General features: G+C 36.9%; 1 non-coding gene across 1 annotated transcript; it reads right to left on the bottom strand.

Moving 5' to 3' along the window:
- Positions 1-19,655: 19,655 nt before the first annotated feature.
- On the bottom strand, positions 19,656-19,728 carry TRNAV-CAC (transfer RNA valine (anticodon CAC)). Its single transcript has one exon. It is a non-coding gene; the product is annotated as a tRNA-Val (tRNA).
- Between the last annotated feature and the right edge of the window lie 217 nt (positions 19,729-19,945).

The raw sequence follows: 19,945 nt of genomic DNA on the forward strand, positions 1-19,945 counted from the left end.
CCTTAAATTCCTAACTCCTTAAATTCCAAACTCCATAAATCCCAACTCCATAAATCGCAACTCCTTAAATTCCCAACTCCATAAATCCCGAACTCCTTAATACAAACACACTGATCAATAAACTGACCTTAAAATTGAGAGCTAATCCCCAGGCACATCTAACCCGTGACCAAAATAGTTAAAGCTATAAATTGAAAGCTCCAGATTCGAGGTCCGCCATTATCATTTATCCAGCTTAAAAGTGCGGCCATTGTCTCCCATAGAAGCGAGACCGGCAATTGCCTTCTTCTCAGCGAGCCACGCTATTGAAACGTTTCTAATCGTATCTGTCCGAGAGACGCTGCGATCGACTTGCTATTCATTCATCCAAGGTCGAATCAGCACTGTGAAAACTCTCTTCCAATAATTGGCTTCGTGCAACGAATACAAAACACCCCCTTGCTGTCGTCGTCCAATCAGTTTGGATGGAAAAAGTGAATGGGACTTGAGGAAGGAAGTAAATGTCTATTAGTAGGAAGAGTGAAAAAGTTTGTATTTGAAGAGTTGTGTAAAATGGAGATAATAGGTGATTAAATTTGAGGGGGTGTTTTGGGTATTGTTATATAGCCTCGTGTTATATTGCAGGTTTTGGATTAATTGTTGTATTCATTTATTATGTTGCTGTTATAGTCAAGTTCTAACCTAACCTAAATTATGTAATATATTGTCAAACTAACTAACCTTAGCACAACCTAGAAATGGTCATATAAATGAAGGGTGATATATGTAGAGAATAGGAAAGCAGAGAAATGAAGGAGTCATTCCAAACAATATAAACTAACTTAATCTATATAATATTCCGCTTGTAACCTAATCTTGATACAATCAGAAAGTGACCATATAAATGGATGGTCATATACAGAATACGAAGTCAGAGGATGAGAGAGTCATTCAAGCTTATATAATTTGAATATTATATTTAATTAACTTTGATTAACTTATTTAATCTAGCTTTGGTACAATGTAGAAACGGCCATATAAGTGAATGGCCATATACAGAGAGTGAAGGCAGAGAAATGAGTGATTCAAGCTAATATAACCTAACCTAATCTATCTAACGTAACATCTACAACTAATCTAACCTTGATATTACCTACATTTAGATACAATTTTCATGCAATCTAGAAACGGCCATATAAGTGAATGGTCATATATCGAACGTGAAGGCAAAGGAATTAGTGATTCAAGCTGATATAACCTAGCCTAACCTTAACTATCTCCTAACCTTCATACAACCTACAAAAGGGTCATATAAGTGAACGGTCATATACAGAGAGTGAAAGGAGAAAAATGAGGAACTTCTCAAATATTTCATGGTCGCGACATGTTATAGTTATAGTTATTAATACTAACGCTAACATTAGCTGACATATTGGTCATCGTACGGAAATACGTGTGCTATTATTAAACAGCCGTGATTTTGCCGTGGAATCTTCGAGAAGATTATTAATGAACACCGATAATTATAAATGGTCGACAGGCTTTCGCTCATCGTTCGCGAATGAACGACTACGATCGAACAGACGTGTCTCGACCGCAACTTTTATGGGTCATCGGTGACCCACGATCTTTAACTTTCACTGAATGAGTAGGGTAAATCATCTTTAAATCAAATCGAATTTCTTGGAGCCTCTGTTCTTGTGTGGGCCTCGGTATCCGCGGATAATATCTGGGGTTCCGCGGATACTGGGGTTCTTAGTATAGCACCATACATATTACGGTTTCATTATCCGCGGTTCAACGGCAGTCAACACCGTAGTGTCCTCGGTATCCGCGGATAATATTTGGAGGCCCGCGGATACTGGGGTTCTTAGCATAGCACCATACATATTACGGTTTCATTATCCGCGGTTCAACGGCAGTCAACATCGTAGGGTCCTCGGTATCCGCGGATAATATCTGGAGGCCCGCGGATACCGGGGTTCTTACCATAGCACCATACATATTACGGTTTCATTATCCGCGGTTCAACTGCAGTCAACACCGTAGGGTCCTCGGTATCCACGGATAGTGAGATATTATGCGCGGATACCGAGGTTTTTAGAAATGAACCATATATGTATGTTACGGTTTCGTTATCCGCGGTTCAACCTACAATCAACTCCGTAGGAACCTTGATATCCGCGGATACTGAGATATTATCAGCGGATACCGAGGTCCTTGCGTCATTGACTGTATTTGTACCGCGGATAACGAAACCACGGATGACTTGTATAGTGCAATTATTGTATTCTGAAATTAAGTAAAATAAAAATTATTAAATAATTAAAAATTAAGAAAATATTGAAAATAAATATTGTTCATATAAATTTGAAGAATTTTTATAAAATATTCTGACAGATTGGTAAAATAGATTTCCTTCAATACTTTCATAAATTTAATTTTATATTACCTCACTCTGTTTAATTATTAATTTCAATTAATCTTCCTCAACTTTATTTTTAATTGCTCCTTCCAATTAAATTTTCAGACGTGCGAATTAATTTTTCACGCCTCATACTTTGATTGCTACTTCTAATTTATTTTCTGCATCTTATTTTTTAATTCACGTTTTTCATTAATTTTGCAGATATTATTTTTTAATTGCTGTTTTAGATTAATTTTAAAGATATTATTTTTTAATTTGCTGTTTTATATTAATTTTAAAGATATTATTTTTTAATTGCTGTTTTAGATGAATCTTAAAGATATTATTTTGTAATTTGCTGTTTTAGATTAATTTTTCAAATATTATTTTTTAATTTGCTGTTTTAGATTAATTTTAAAGATATTATTTTTTAATTGCTGTTTTAGATTAATCTTAAAGATATTATTTTTTAATTTGCTGTTTTAATTTAATTTTGCAATTATTATTTTTTAATTTGCTGTTTTATATTAATTTTGCAGATATTATTTTTTATATGCTGTTTTAAATTAATTTTAGAGATTTTATTTTTTTAATTGCTATTTTAGATTAATTTTAGAGATTTTATTTTTTTAATTGCTGTTTTAGATTAATTTTAAAGATATTATTTTTTAATTTGCTGTTTTATATTAATTTTGCAAATATTATTTTTTAATTGCTGTTTTAAATTAATTTTAAAGATATTATTTTTTAATTGCTGTTTTAAATTAATTTTGCAATTATTATTTTTTAATTTGCTGTTTTAGATTAATTTTAAAGATATTATTTTTTAATTTGCTGTTTTAGATTAATTTTAAAGATACTATTTTTTAATTTATTGTTCTATATTAATTTTGCAGATATTATTTTTCAATTGCTACATTAAATTAATTGTCCCCATGCTATTTTCTAATTGCCACATCAACTTAATTTTTCACACATGATATTTTAATTGCAACATTTTCTTAATTTATCATATATTACTTTGTAATTACAGTTTTCACTTAACTGTTCTCAATTTAAACTGTTTTAAAAATACATCAAAACGAGTCAACACAAAATCCACGATCACCATAATTAAACTAATTAAATTTCTCAAACTAATAAACCCGGTTCGTTTTATTCTTCTCTATTTCCAAGAAAGTTTCAGCAAAGACTCCCTCACGGTTTCGTATTAATCATTTTAACGGTTGGATGGCGAAGCTATGGGGATGCAGAAGTCGTTTCCAGGGGATAGACCGTATTGCATGGCAATAGCACCGCCACGTGCCAAGGTCAACCTACTGAAGGGATGAGTTTAAGGTCAGGGGTGCGACTCCTCTCGGAGGGTGCTAAAACGGAGACGCTCGTGAATAGGAAATGAAGAGATAAAAGAAACTTTCGATTTCGCATTCCGCGTATCATCTTAAATACTCTTCTTACTTTTCTTATGCGATAAAACAAACAAACAATAATCAAAAATAGTTCTTATATATTATTTCTTTTATTTACTTCACAACAAGAATTAATTTATTCCTCACGATTTATAAATAATTATACAATTTCCCGTAAACGGAACTGTAAACTTACAAGTAAAAGAAATTAAATATCGCAATGGAGGGCGCCAAAAAAAAAATCCCCATAGCCACGGAATCAGAGCGTGGATCGCGAGATGTGGACATTGCTTTTATTTCAGACGATCGTACACGTACTTCCAGATACGAGATTTTTTTATAACAATTCACGTAGGCGTACTGGGGATAGGGGAACATCAATTTAGCTATTGATAACCGTTTACGACCTTGGCCTTGCTCGTTACAATAAAACTGCTCGCATTCGATCAAGATGATTCACACGTGCTCCCGAGCCTCTGCCTTCCGATATTTTTAGAGGCGATCAGAGTGGTCGCCGGATTTTCTCTTTCTTTTTCGCACTCGGTGATAGAGCTTCGATGAAATTTCTACGTACCGTTGATTTATTCCTTTGGGTGGATTCGTGATGAAATAGGAACGGATAATGGACTTCTAAGAAAGATTTCAGTGCTTATTTTATGTCTTCTTTTAGTCTTTTAGAGTTGTTTTTTGATAAATGTACAATGAATGTGCAATTTATGCAATAAGTAGATGTACAACTTTTATAATAAGAACAAAGTATTATTTGTAGAGTAAATATATCATGAATGTACAATTTGTAAAATTAATATATAATCTGTAAAATAAATATGTAATTTGTACGTCAAGTATGGAACTTATTTAATAAAAATAGAATTTGTATATCAAGTATGGAACGTATTTAATAAATACGTAATTTGTACATCAAGTATAGAATATACTTAATAAAAATAGAATTTGTACATCAAGTATGGAACTTATTTAATAAATATGTAATTTGTACATCAAGTATGGAACTTATTTAATAAATATGTAATTTGTACATCAAGTATAGAATATATTTAATAAAAATAGAATTTGTACATCAAGTATGGAACATATTTAATAAAAATAGAATTTGTACATCAAGTATGGAACTTATTTAATAAATACAGAATATTAATAATAAACTGTAGTGAAAGAAAAGTTAACAGGTCTAACAGAACAACCACATCATCACAAATAAAATTTCACATCAAATTCGTCGAAAATTAATTCTACTGCAGAAAAGAACACTAAAAGAATGGTGTTTACGTTCGAAAGTGTATGGGGTTAACCGAGGATGGCGAAAAAGCATAAATTTCCAGCTGCAGCCCCGTCGGAGTTTAAGCAAACTGAGATTTGAAATAACACGAGGCGATGATGGAAATACAGGGAAACGTATGCGATTCATCTAGAGCAGTGTTTCCCAACCTCTCCAAAACTCGCCCTTAATATACACATTTTTAATATTCAAACATTCGTCCACCGAAACTTAAATAAAAGCTAGGTAATTGTCGAGGAGTAAGTTCGAAACGTATGGAGAAGCGAAATTCAAGTACGAAATAATTTTAACGAAAGATTTTTCACTGTTATTTCAATCATTAGTAATTATTTATTACTCACGTTTAGCGGGGTCCGCGCTCGATGCGAGCTGCAAACAGATTTTATGTTAGCTTCCGATTTAGTTAGCTTCGGTCCCGAGTCTCCCCGTCGCGTTATATCCAGCCGATTTCTTTTCTACCTGCAAATCTATGCCACTGTTCGGCCGAATACGAACAGGTGACAATAGTTTTCTCGTTTCGTTGAATTTGGATATTTCGTTTCTTTCATCTGATTTTCGAAGAGGTTATGGCCGCCATTTTGGTGAGCCATGAAACTAGGTTAGATTCAGTTTCATGGATTGTGTAGTATTTAGACTACTTGTGGATGAGTAGAAGCTAGGTTAGGTAGATTCGTTAGTTCCATGGATTATCTAGTATTTAGACTACTTGTGTATTTAGGTTTATTTGATTTTTGAATGGGTTATGACCGCCATTTTGATGAGGTATGAAGCTAGGTTAGATTTGCTAATTTCATGGAATATCTATTTAGACTACTTGTAGATGGGTAGAAGCTAGACAGATTCGTTAGTTTTATGGATTGTCTAGTATTTAGACTGCTTGTGTATTTTAAATGATTTGATTTCTTTCTTTGATTTAATTTTTGAGTAGGTCATGGCCGCCATTTTGATGAGTGCTCATGGGTAGAAACTAGGTTAGGTAGATTCATGAATTACGTAGTATTTAGGCTACTTTTACACTTCAAATTATTACTCTAAAATTGATAAGTAATATTTAAACAGTACAATATTATTGTATATTATTAATGTATAATATTAATGTGTAATATTAATGTATAATATTATTGTACAATATTAATATATAATATTAATCTAGTATTTAGACTACTTGCGGTGTATTTTAGGTTTATTTGATTTTTGAATAGCTTATAGCCGCCATTTTGATGAGTCGTCATCTGTCGAAACTAGGTTAGCTAAGTTTCATGGATTATGTAGTATTTAGACAACTGTTGACGCATTTAAAATTACCTAGTTATCTAATATTTATAACAGTTAATATCTAAAGTAACATTATTAATAAGATTATGTAAATTTATGGATTATGCAGTATTTAGACTACTTCTGTATTTTACATAATTATCTGTATATTACAATAACGTTGCATACTTTAAAATTACTGTAATGTTATTCTAAAGTATTGCAAAAGTATTGAAAAAGAAATGTCACCGTAATGACAAAATTGCTCTATGACTCCTTAATGATAAAATTGCTCCCCATGTTGGGAGACACTGATCTAGATGGTTAAGTCTCCAGAAATAGTGACGAGCGAGTACCGTAAACGCGGAATGCCGGTATGCAGCCATATAGCGAAGTGGCATTGAATGGTACGCGTAAAATGCATCGTTGCTCCACCCTTCAACGAGTTGCTTTCAGTTTGACATTGAAAGACGAAGAGTGCAAGAAACTTTACGTCCGTGGCCAATTCACGACAGCTGGCGTCACTCCATCTTCGTCGTTGAGACGCCACGGACACGTTCAGAGAGATTCGAACGTGTTATGGATGTTTTTAGGGAATATTGGAACTTGGATTCAATTATGGTTTGATATTGCTTTTGGAATTTTGTTTGGTATTGATTTCGTTTTTTCAAATTTCCACACTCCCCAATTCCACATTCTTTAATTCCACATTCCCCAATTCCACATTCCTCAATTTCACATTCCCCAATTCCACATTCCCTAATTTAACATTCCCCAATTTCCACATTCCTCAATTCCACATTCCCCAATTCCACATTCCCTAATTTCACATTCTCCAATTCCCACATTCCCCAATTCCACGTTTCCCAATTCCCACATTTCCCAATTCCCATATTCCCCAATTCCACATTCCCCAATTCCTACATTCCCAAATTTCACATTCCCCAATTCCACATTCCCCAATTCCCACATTCCCCAATTCCCACATTCCCCAAATTCCCAAAATTCCCAAACTTCAACACATCTAATCATCCAAATATCTCTCACAAAAATATCCTTATAAACCGCCAAGAATCAACGACTGAATCAACGTCTATTTCTCTCCCCTCTTTCTGCGATATCCCTAGAGAGATTTGATATCGAGTGTACACGAGGGCGTACCGCCGAGGAAGATGGAACGTACTTGAAGCGGAATCGAGAGCAAGGATCCCATATGAATTGGCACGAAGCAATGAGTGCATCGGGTGAATGGCCGGCCGTGCATCCAGACTGCAGACGTCCAATAAAAATATCTTACATTGCCGTCTGTCTCTCTCTGGCTCTCTTCGAAAAATCCTCTACCCTCGTGCATCGCCAAATTATTTTTATTGCCGGATAACCGACGAACCTCTTGCTCGTTAGCCGACGGGCCTTCGTGAATTCTTCGTCGATTAAACGACCCTCACCTAACATTCTACTCTACATTACTTTTGTTTTATTCGTTTAATGCTATTGTACAAAAATTAAATTCTATGGGGAAAATGTTAGGTTACATCCTTTATTGTGTGCGGTGTAATATACTCTTGCTATATTGCATTATTATCAAATGTTGACTAAGCGACCCTCAACTGACATTTTATTATACGTTCATTACTGTTCTTCTATATTATTTGTTTAATTTTAGATTACATCCCTTATTGTGCGTGTTATAATATACTCTTGTTATATTGCATTATTACGAAATGTTGCTTAAACGACCTCAAATAACATTCTACTATACATTCATTATTGTTCTTTTATTCTATTCGTTTAATTGCAGATTACTTGCCTTACTGTGTGTGGTATAATGTACTCTTGCTATATTGCATTATTATGAAATGTCGATTAAACGACCCCGAATTAACATTTTACTATAAATTGATTACAGTTCTTTTATTTTATTCGTAATTTTATTGTACAAAAACAAAAATTATATACTCTTGCTTTATTGCATTGTTATGAAATGTCAATTAAACGACCCTCAACTAACATTTTACTATAAATTCATTACAGTTCTTTTGCTTTACTCGTAATGTTGTTGTACAAAAACAAAAATTATATACTCTTGCTATATTGCATTATTATGAAATGTCGGTTAAACGACTCCAACTAACATTTTACTATAAATTCATTACAGTTCTTTTGCTTTACTCGTAATGTTGTTGTACAAAAACAAAAATTATATACTCTCGCTATATTGCATTATTATGAAATGTCGATTAAACGACCCTCAACTAACATTTTACTATAAATTCATTACAGTTCTTTTGCTTTACTCGTAATGTTGTTGTACAAAAACAAAAATTATATACTCTTGCTATATTGCATTATTATGAAATGTCGGTTAAACGACTCCAACTAACATTTTACTATAAATTCATTACAGTCCTTTTGCTTTACTCGTAATGTCGTTGTACAAAAACAAAAATTATATACTCTCGCTATATTGCATTATTATGAAATGTCGGTTAAACGACTCCAACTAACATTTTACTATAAATTCATTACTGTTCTTTTGCTTTACTCGTAATGTTGTTGTACAAAAACAAAAATGATATACTCTTGCTTTATTGCATTGTTATGAAATGTCAATTAAACGACCCTCAACTAACATTTTACTATAAATTCATTACAGTTCTTTTGCTTTACTCGTAATGTTGTTGTACAAAAACAAAAATTATATACTCTTGCTATATTGCATTATTATGAAATGTCGGTTAAACGACTCCAACTAACATTTTACTATAAATTCATTACAGTCCTTTTGCTTTACTCGTAATGTCGTTGTACAAAAACAAAAATTATATACTCTCGCTATATTGCATTATTATGAAATGTCGATTAAACGACCCCCAACTAACATTTTACTATAAATTGATTACAGTTCTTTTATTTTATTCGTAATGTTATTAGACAAACACAAAAATTATATACTCTTGCTATATTGCATTATTATGTACCGTTCTTTATTATAAAAAATTGACCGCAATTTTAATCACCAGATTATCAAACCTAAAATAATGAAATAATTTCTATGAAAGGGGTTGATTTAACTCCAACCCAGACCCTTTCCATTCAGCGATGAATCATCGCGATGTTACGCAACGACACGCGTATGCACGCGTGTGACCGGCGCGAAAATTACGACTTAATTGCCGTGGACGTAAGAATTATGACCGGTCCACGTTGGGTTTTCGAGGGGACGTGAAATTTGAATTTACCGGCGACAGTCCACGTGCGGCTCGTGAAACCGCAAATTACAACGACAGAGTAAATCCGACACGCGCTTTCTTATTCGCCTCGTCTTGTTTCCCTAGCACGAGGCGTGCGTGAATTTCTCCCGGTGGTTTCGAATTCTCGTGCCAAGTAATTCGTGTACCGCTGTCACCTCACGCCTTCACGCACGATTTACGAACATACTCGACGCTTCCACTTAATCCGTGTACGCCCTCGGCTTACTTTTTTCACCAACGTTCACTTTCCCGCACTTGCGTCACGTGGGGCGCTCGTAACAGTGATTTGTGCCAGAAAAATTCCCTATGCACTGACGTCATAATAATTTGAACATACATTGTAGAATAAACATTAGTTCTTATTGGAAACTATAACACTTGCGATAGATAAGGAAGGGAGAGAGGGGTGGTTCATTTTTGGGGGGATTCTGAGGATTTGAGAAATTTGGGAGGGGTTATACATTTTGGGGATTTAAGAATTTGGGAAGTTTGGGATTTGGGGCGTAGAGTTAAGAGAATATGTGGATTTGGGGATTTAGGAATTTGGGAATGTGGGAATTGGAGAATGTTGGAATTGGGTAATGCGGGATTTGGGGATTGTCGGAATTGGGCAATGTGAGAATTGGACAACGTCGGAATTAGAGAATGTGGGAATTGGGGAATGTGGGAATTGGGGAATGTGGAATTGGTCAATGTGGAATTGGGGAATATGGGAATTGGGGAATGTGAGAATTGGGGAATGTGGGAATTGGGGAATGTGAAATTGGGAAATGTGGAAATTGGGGCATGTCGGAGTTGGGGAATGTGGAATTGGTCAATGTGGAATATGGGAATGTGAGAATTGGACAACGTGGGAATTGGGGAATGTGGAAATTGGGGCATGACGCAGTTGGGGAATGTGGAATTGGGGAATGTGGAAATTGGAGAATGTGAGAATTGGACAACGTGGGAATTGGGGAATGCGGAATTGGTCATTGTGGAATTGGTCAAAGTGGAATTGGGGGATGTGGGAATTGGGGAATGTGGAATTAAAGAATGTGGAATTGGTCAATGTGAAATTGGGGAATGTGGTAATTGGGGAATGTGGAATTGGGAAATGTAGCAATTGGGTAATGTGGGAATTGGTCAATGTGGAATTGGTTAATGTGGAATGGGGGAATGTGGGAATTGGTCAATGTTGAATTGGGGAATGTGAGAATTGGACAATGTGAAAATTGCACAATGTGAGAATTGTACAATATGGGAATTGGACAATGTGGAAATTAAGAAATAATATACTACCAAAATTTGTTATTACTTGAACCAATTACTTAAACAAATAAGTAAATAATAAAAAATCCTCAACAAAGTATGAATATAAAAAGCCACCACGTATATTCAGCATCGATGAATCGACGATACATTTATGTTCTATTTTTACATAAGTGGCTTTCTTGCACCCAATGCGTTCAAGAATCGTTCTCGATGCTCCGAATGTTCATTGTTTATAACGTTGTTAGCATAATATCGAAATAACACAGGCATATCGAATAAAAATGCATCCCCTCCGTCCGGATAAAATCACCCACGCGACCCCGCTCGCCGAACGCACAGCACAGGTTAAACCCGCCATTTTACTGCGTATCTGAGCTGAAACGAGGCTAGGAAATATATGGACCCCTTCGACCAAAAGGGTAAGCTTATTTTTGTTTTTCGGGGTTATTCGAGAAGGACCCGTATTGGATTTTCATACTGTTCTCTCCTTTTTTGTCCGAAACACCTTTCGATAGAGGCTGCTACTTTTACTGCGGATTTTGCGTTTCATTGAATTTTATTAGAATTTTTGTCGCTGGAGGTCACAAGTTTCTATGTTGTCAAATTAAAAATTCTAAAATTTTCAAATTTTTTAATTCGAATTCTCAGGTAAATGTTTTCATAAATTTCCAAATTTTCACATTTTTGGATTTTTTAGGTCTATGTACACAGATTGTAATGTTCTCAAATACTTCGGTCTGCAATTCCCACACTGTGCAATTCCCACGTTGTCCAATTTTCACATTGTCCACTTCCACATTCCAAAATTCCATATTCTCCAATTCCACATTCCGCAATTCCACATTCTCCCATTCCCACATTCCCCAATTCCACATTCCCCAATTCCACATTCCCCAATTCCACATTTCCCAATTCCACATTCCCCAACTCCACATTCCCCAATTCCCACAGTTTTAAATCCCATACTCACCAATTCCCACATTCACCAGTTTCCACATTTACCAATTCCCACATTCACCAATTCCCACATTCACCAATTCCCACATTTACCAATTCCCATATTCACCAATTCCCACATTCACCAATTCCCATATTCATCAATTCCCATATTCACCAATTCCCACATTCACCAATTCCCATATTCACCAAGTCCCACATTCCCTAATTCCCACATTCTCAAATTCCCACATTCTCCAATTCCCACATTCCCCAATTCCCACATTCTGCAATTTCCACATTCCCCAATTCCCACATTCCCAAATTTCTATATCCCCAAATATCTATTTTTCCAAATTTCCAAATCTGCAAATTTCCAACTCTCCGAGTCCCCAAATCGCCAAATCTCCAAATCCCCAAATCTGAAGAGTCTTCAATACTTCAAACCCTGTTTCTCTAGGGGTCCTCAACACATCAATCCCTATTTCTCCAAACGTCCTACTTCCTAATGTCCACATTTGCCTAACCTCCAAATCCTTAAATCCCCAAATCCCCAATTATAAAAAATCTCCAAATGCCCCAAATGTGTCCCACCTATCCCCCACGTCTCACAAAACACGTAGAAGGTCATACCAAGTGTTCGAACAACAATGCTGTCATCCGTGCATCGAGTCCGCGAGATCGGTAACCCTGAAGAGCAGGTACAGCACGTCCCTGAATTGAGTCAGCCCGGTCGCGTGGGTGATTCCTTGTGCGGCGGAGGGGATAACCCTCGTCGTTCTGGCGGGGTGGGGGTTCCCGAGGGCGTGCCTAAAGACGGCGGTGGCACGGGTAGACGGGCAGACGGACGCACAGGGTACCGATAGGGATGCACCGACCTTGAAGGGATTTTTGCGTCTACCGTCGTACGTTCACCCCGTCAGCAGCGGAGCGAACGTACCCGTACTGCTGGTGCTCTCAGAAACGCGACTCCCTCTTTCTTGGCTCTTTGTCTCCCCTTTCGTCCGCGGCCCTTCACCCCTCGCTGCCAGCCAACTACTTCTGTAGCCGGCCCTTGCTTTTTTTCTTTCTACCTACGGTCTTCGTTCCAGGCTTACTCGAGGCTGAAACTCGTCGGGAATCGGCTGCCTACCCTCGGAACCCTCTCCTGGCGACGCTCCAGGGGCGGAATTTTTGCGGTGGCGTCTTTGTCAGGACACCTTCCAGACAATGGAACCGACGGATAAATGGGAGAGAACGTAGACTACAGTTTTGTGAACTTCTTTACGGCCGTTTCCGTGCCGGTTCACTCTTCGGTCGTTCTTTATTTTTTGGTGCAGTCGCTCTGGACCTACGTCGTTAGAGGTCGGGGGAATTGGGTTTGTGGATCGGTTGGTTTGGATGACGTTCGAGGACGTTGCGATTTATTCGTGTTATAGGAATTTTGGTTCATGGTGGAGGGTATGGATGGGGTTACATGTTGATGACTTTGAAACATGTTGTCAAGGTTAGTCCTTTAAATAATATTGAAGATGTATATTATCGTCCCTTCATCTTAGTTTCTATGAAATGAAGCTTCATTTAAGTGCTTCAGACGAGGCAGCAAGTATTTATGACGCATCAGGTGCGTCATCAAAAATTCAGAGGACGCAAGTGAGTCTGATGATTTTGGTGCCACACCATGTGCGTCATTCAATGCTTTTTGTGGCATCTGGAAAGTTTTGTGACCTCCTTGGTGCCGCACCTGGTGCGTCATCTATCATTTTCATGCCGCACCAGGTGCGTCTTGTGACCTATTTTGATATTGCAACATGTGAATCTTGCAATCATTTTTGTGTGACACACCAGATGCGTCTTGTGATCATTTTGGTGACACAGCAGGTGCGTCTTATGATCATTTTTGTGACACACAAGGTGCGTCTTGTGACCTATTTTGATATTGCAACAGATGAGTCTTGCAATCATTTTTGTGTGACACACCAGGTGCGTCTTGTGATCATTTTTGTGACACAGCAGGTGCGTCTTGTGATCATTTTTGGGACACACAAGGTGCGTCTTGTGACCTATTTTGATATTGCAACAGGTGAGTCTTGCAATCATTTTTGTGACACACCAGGTGCGTCTTGTGACCTATTTTGATATTGCAACAGGTGCGTCTTATGATCATTTTTGTGACACACCTGGTGCGTCTTGCAATCATTTTGATGACACACCATGTGCTTTTTCCATCATTTCTCGTGACGCACCTGGTGCGTCATTGACCTACGACATAAATAACGAAACTACCCACAAAAAATAATAAAAAATACGAACATGAATAAACAGATTGACAGTAAAATATCTTGTCAACCAATATTTTGTATAAAATAAAGGACATTAGCAAACATTAATCGAGAGTAGTAATCGCAGAACCTTGATCAGTTGTTATCTGTGTGTCGAACGATTATGAAGCGCTTGGAAGCTCTTTGAGGGGAAGCTGTACTCCCGTAGGCTTATCTGCCTTAGCCGACGGTCAATTAATTAAACGACAATGATCGCTGAATTTCTTGCAACAAATTAAGTCCGACCTCTGGAAACGACTGCAGACAGTCTTTTAACAAGGTCGCGGACTAATCTCCTTTTTTCTCAGGATTTTTTAGAATACACACACGGTCTGTTGTCGGCGCACGTTCGTGTGTACGTTCTCTATGAATCACTCGGTGATTACTCGTTTCCAGGAAAATATTAATTCTGATTCGAATTATCTGTCGAGTGGGCAACAGTTGTACGTATGCTTGTTTAGGTAGCGATATTTGTGTTGCGCGCGTGATTGTGTGCTATCTTTGCGGTTGGTCGTAGAGTGAATTAATTTTGTTGAGTTTGCAAAATTGTGGAATTCCCCAATTCTAACATTCACCAATTCCAACATTCCCCAATTCCAACATTCCCCAATTCCACGTTCACCAATTCCTTCATTCCCCAATTCCACGTTCACCAATTCCTTCATTTCCCAATTCCAACATTCCCCAATTACAACATTCCCCAATTCCAACATTCCCCAATTCCACGTTCACCAATTCCTTCATTCCCCAATTCCACGTTCACCAATTCCTTCATTTCCCAATTCCAACATTCCCCAATTCCACGTTCACCAATTCCTTCATTCCCCAATTCCACGTTCACCAATTCCTTCATTTCCCAATTCCTTCATTCCCCAATTCCAACATTCCCCAATTACAACATTCCCCAATTCCACGTTCCCCAATTCCACATTCCCCAATTCCACATTCCCCACTTAAGTTGAAAATGATCGATTTCTTCTGCATTTCAGATTGAAGTCATACCATGGAATAGACCTTGACAAATTCATAGTTTTATACGTTGCAAATTAATTTTACAATAACTTTTCAAAATTAATTATTTTGAAAACCCCTAATTTCCCTAGGTCCTCAAGCTTCAGAATACCTAAATTCCCTAAGCCCTCAAACTTAGAAGACACTAAATTCCCGAGGCCCTCAAACTTCAAAATCCCTAAATTCCCTAGGTCCTCGCACTTTAAAATCCCTAAATTCCCAAGGTCCTCGCACTTTAAAATCTCTAGATTCCCTAGGTCCACAAATTTCAAAATCCCAAAATACCTTAAATTTTTAAACTCAAAAATCCTCAAATTCCCTAGGTCCACAAACTTCAAATTCCCAAATTTCCCTAGGTCCTAAAACTTTAAAATCCCCAAATTCCCCAAACTGTCACACATCAAACTCCCTGAATATCCAACTTCCATAAAAATTCTTCCCTGCAAAAGATCCGTATAAACTTCCTAAAAGCACCACCAAAATTCCCCAAATTCCTTCTCTACCCTAAAAAAAAATCATCTAGCCTCTCCGAAAAATCACTAATAAAATTACCACCCTATTACCCAGAAAATTACCTCAAAAGTTCCTCGTGACTGTCCTCATTACCTCAAAAATGGCTATAACATAAAAGAAACCATTTCGTCGACAAGTTCATCAAGATGTTGGGCACGTGGTAACCACGAGCCATCCCTGGTGTCCGATGCATCCCACAGATTAGGCTACACGTACGGCAAGATGCACGTGCGTGGCGTGTGCCTAATAGCGCGTGCATCGCTCTCCACGCAAAGTGGAGGTCGTGACCTTGTGGTATATAGCCGCGGAAGGGTCGGTCGATTTACGCGGTCACGAGGTGAGATCGGAAAACCCGATAAGCCATCGCGTTTAATTAACGATGCTTTCCACGTATTCACGTGTGTATATTCTCTTTCTACGCTCGCTGTCTCTTTTACCATTGTTCCTAGGAAGCTACCGCTCTCTTTGGGAATGCCGGTAAACGTGCGTGTTTGGGGGCCTTTTGAAATGTTCGTGATGCTTATATCACTCTTTCAGGAAACTTTGTGATCATTTATGATCATAAGGTTATGATCAATACGTCTATTAGTTGTCTATTTATACTTTTTTAACAGTCACAATGGTACAGCACAATAATATAATGAATTTCAAAAATTTGTATATTTCTTGGGGATTTGGGGACTTAGGGATTTGGGGACTTAGGTATTTGGGGACTAAGGGATTTGGGGACTTAGGGATTTGGGGACTTAGGGATTTGGGGACTTAGGGATTTGGGGATTTAGAGATTTGGAGATTGGGGAGATGAGGAAAAATGGACATTGGGAAGTGGGGACATTTGGAGAAATGGGGATTGATGCGTTGGGGACTTTTGAGGTTTGGGGATATGGAGATTTGGATATTTGGAAATTAGGGAAGATAGGTGTTTGGGGATGTAGGAATTTGGGAATGTGGAAATGTGGGAATTGGTGAACCTGGAATTGGGGAATGCTGGAATTGGAGAATGATGGAATTGGGGAATGTGGGAATTGGTGAACGTGGAATTGGGGAATGTTGAAATAGTTGAATATGGGAATTGGTGATCGTGGAATTGGGGAATGTGGGAATTGGTGAACATGGAATTGAGGAATGTTGAAATAGCTGAATGTGGGAATTGGTGAACGTGGAATTGGAGATCGATGGAACTGGGGAATGTGGGAATTGGGGAACGTGGAATTGGGAAATGTTGAAATAGCTGAATGCTGGAATTGGCGAACATGGAACTGAGGAATGTGGGAATTGATGAATGTTGAAATAGCTGAATGTGGGAATTGGTGAATGTGAAATTGGGGAATGTGGGAATTAGGGAATGTGGAATTGGGGAACGTGGGAATTGGGGAATGTGGAATTGGGGAATGTGGGAATTGGGGAATGTGGGAATTGGGGAATGTGGAAATTGGGGAATGTGGAATTGGGGAACGTGGGAATTGGAGGTTGTGGTAATTGGGGGCTGAGGGAATCGGGAACTGAGAGAATTGGGGAATGTAGGAATTGGGGAATTTGGGAATTGGGGAATGTGGGAATTAGGTAATTTGAAATTGAGGAATATGGGAATTGGGGAATGTGGGAATTAGGTAATTTGAAATTGAGGAATATGGGAATTGGGGAATGTGGAATTGGGGAATATGGAATTGGGGAACGTGGAATTGGGGAATGTGGAATTGGAAAATGTAGTAGTAGGGAAATGTGGGAATTGGGGAATGTGGGAATTGGGTAATGTGAAATTGAGGAATATGGGAATTGGGGAATGTGGAATTGGAGAATGAGGAATTTGCTAACGTGGAATTGGCCAACGTGGAATTGGGGAACGTGTTAATAACAAATTACCCAAGTAATATTATCAGTAACAATATTCTACAACTTATAATAAATACAATTGTGGTCTTACCTAGTCCACAACTCAACCTAGAAAGTCCAAACTATATTTCTCCACATTACATCCTAAATAATAATTCGATTAACAATTCCAAAATAATCCTCCAAAGTATAAACTACTCAACATCACATCATTTCTGAAACCCCAGAAAAAATCACCAATCTTCAATTTTCAATACACCTAATATCCCCAGCCTCTCACAACACAAAATACAAATATATCCTATAAACTTCATCATACACTAAATAATTTCGCAAGGTCAACAAATAAGTAACAAAGTAAAGACAACAAATAAATGCCAGTGTGTCCCATGACACAAATCAAATCCGTAATGCAAAAGAAAACGACAGCTAAACAGGCAATTAATAAAGGCCACGAAGAGCAGAGGAAATAAAAAGATGGCGGTGTGGGAACGAGATGGCACGACCTCGAAGGGCGCGGTCGAGTTCAGGCTAGACTGAAGCTGCCCTTGTGCCTAACCGACCTTGAGACAGCCCGTTTTGCCATAGCCTGACTCCACACCGGCCCCACACCATCAACGCATCCTCTCTTGCTGCACAAAGAAACTGTCCTCGATGGGAATCACCTCAGTCCATTACCAGGAATTTTGCAAACGGAATTTCGCTGTTTCGGGAACGACGTCCTCTGGGAACAGGTGTTCAACGACCACAATGGATATTTTGCTCTTTCATTTCTATTCTTGCATTTTTACTGTTAGATTCATTGTGGAATGATTTTTTGATTGTTGTAGGATCTTTTATTTCATTCCTTCGGGTTGTGGAATTTTTTTTAATACTTCTTTGGATTGTTTTGGTAAATTTAAAATGGCGACCATGATGGAGCTTTCGTTTATTAGAAATTAAATGTTCTAATTTTTGTGCGAAATTCATTTTCAGAAACTTTCATTTGCTTTGTTAAATATACGAGTGATGGAATTGTTGAGTAATGGAAGTGTTGAGTGATGGAATTGTTGAGTGATGGAGTTGTTGAGTGATGGAATTGTCCAGTGATGGAATTGTTAAGTGATGGAATTGTTGAGTGATGGAATTGTTGAGTGATGGAATTGTTGAGTGATGGAATTGTTGAGTAATAGAATTGTTAAGGGATGGAAATGTTAAGTGTTGGAATTGTTAAGTAATGGATTTGTTAAGTGATGGAATTGTTAAGTGATGGAATTGTTAAGTGATAGAATTGTTAATTAATAGAATTGTTAAGTAATGGAATTGATAAGTGATGAAGTTGTTGAGTAATAGAATTGTTAAGTAATGGAATTGATAAGTGATGAAGTTGTTGAGTAATAGAATTGTTAAGTAATGGAATTGTTAATTGATGAAATTGATAAATGATGAAGTTGTTGAGTGATGGAATTGTTAAGTAATAGAACTGCTAAGTAATGGAATTGTTAATTGATGAAATTGATAAATGATGAAGTTGTTGAGTGATAGAATTGTGAAGTAATAGAATTGTTAAGTAATGGAATTGTTAAGTGATGGAATTGATAAGTGATGAAGTTGTTGAGTAATAGAATTGTTAAGTAATGGAATTGTTAAGTGATGAAATTGATAAGTGATGAAGATGTTAAGTAATAGAATTGTTAAGTAATGGAATTGTTAAGTGATGAAATTGATAAGTGGTGAAGTTGTTGAGTGGTGGAATTGTTAAGTAATGGAATTGTTAAGTGTTGGAATTGTTAAGTGATGGAACTGTTAAGTGATGTAATTATTAAGTAATGGAATTGTTAAGTAATAGAATTGTTAAGTAATGAAATTGATAAGTGATGGAACTGTTAAGTGATGGAATTGTTAAGTAACGGAATTGTTAAGTAATAGAATTGTTATGTGATGAAATTGTTAAGTTATGGCAGCCATTAATAAATGGCAGCAATTTTGAAACAGCACTTTCAAATTCTCTAATACTTACTTGAAATATTATTTTAATTTACCTCCATACACTACCCATCACGTGATTCAACTAATTAAATAATTTATTAATTTTGTTTGTTATATGTTAAATTTGTTAAATGAAATAAAGTAATATTTATTAAAAAAATTTCACTGAAAAAATGTGTTCAGTCAATTTTGATATATGATGTTTTTATTTAACTATTGATTTGCAAAAAAAAAAAGAAATGTTTCCGCCCGGGATCGAACCGGGGACCTTGTGCGTGTGAAGCACACGTGATAACCACTACACTACGGAAACGTTGGAAATCGCTCTGGATTTTCTGCATGAGGTGGCCGACATTGTCCTTCAAATTTAATAATACAAATTTTTCAGTCTGTAATAAATGCGTTCTACAGTGATTTAGGGACGTGAAGAAAAGTTTCTAAATTGTTCTAAAAAGATATATAACAATATTACAATTTTTTAAGTATTAATGTCCCTCTTTTGTAAAAGTAGACAAAAGTCAAGTCAATTT

The sequence above is a fragment of the Megachile rotundata genome, chromosome 11, assembly GCF_050947335.1.
Source record: "Megachile rotundata isolate GNS110a chromosome 11, iyMegRotu1, whole genome shotgun sequence".
NCBI classification, from domain to species: domain Eukaryota; kingdom Metazoa; phylum Arthropoda; class Insecta; order Hymenoptera; family Megachilidae; genus Megachile; species Megachile rotundata.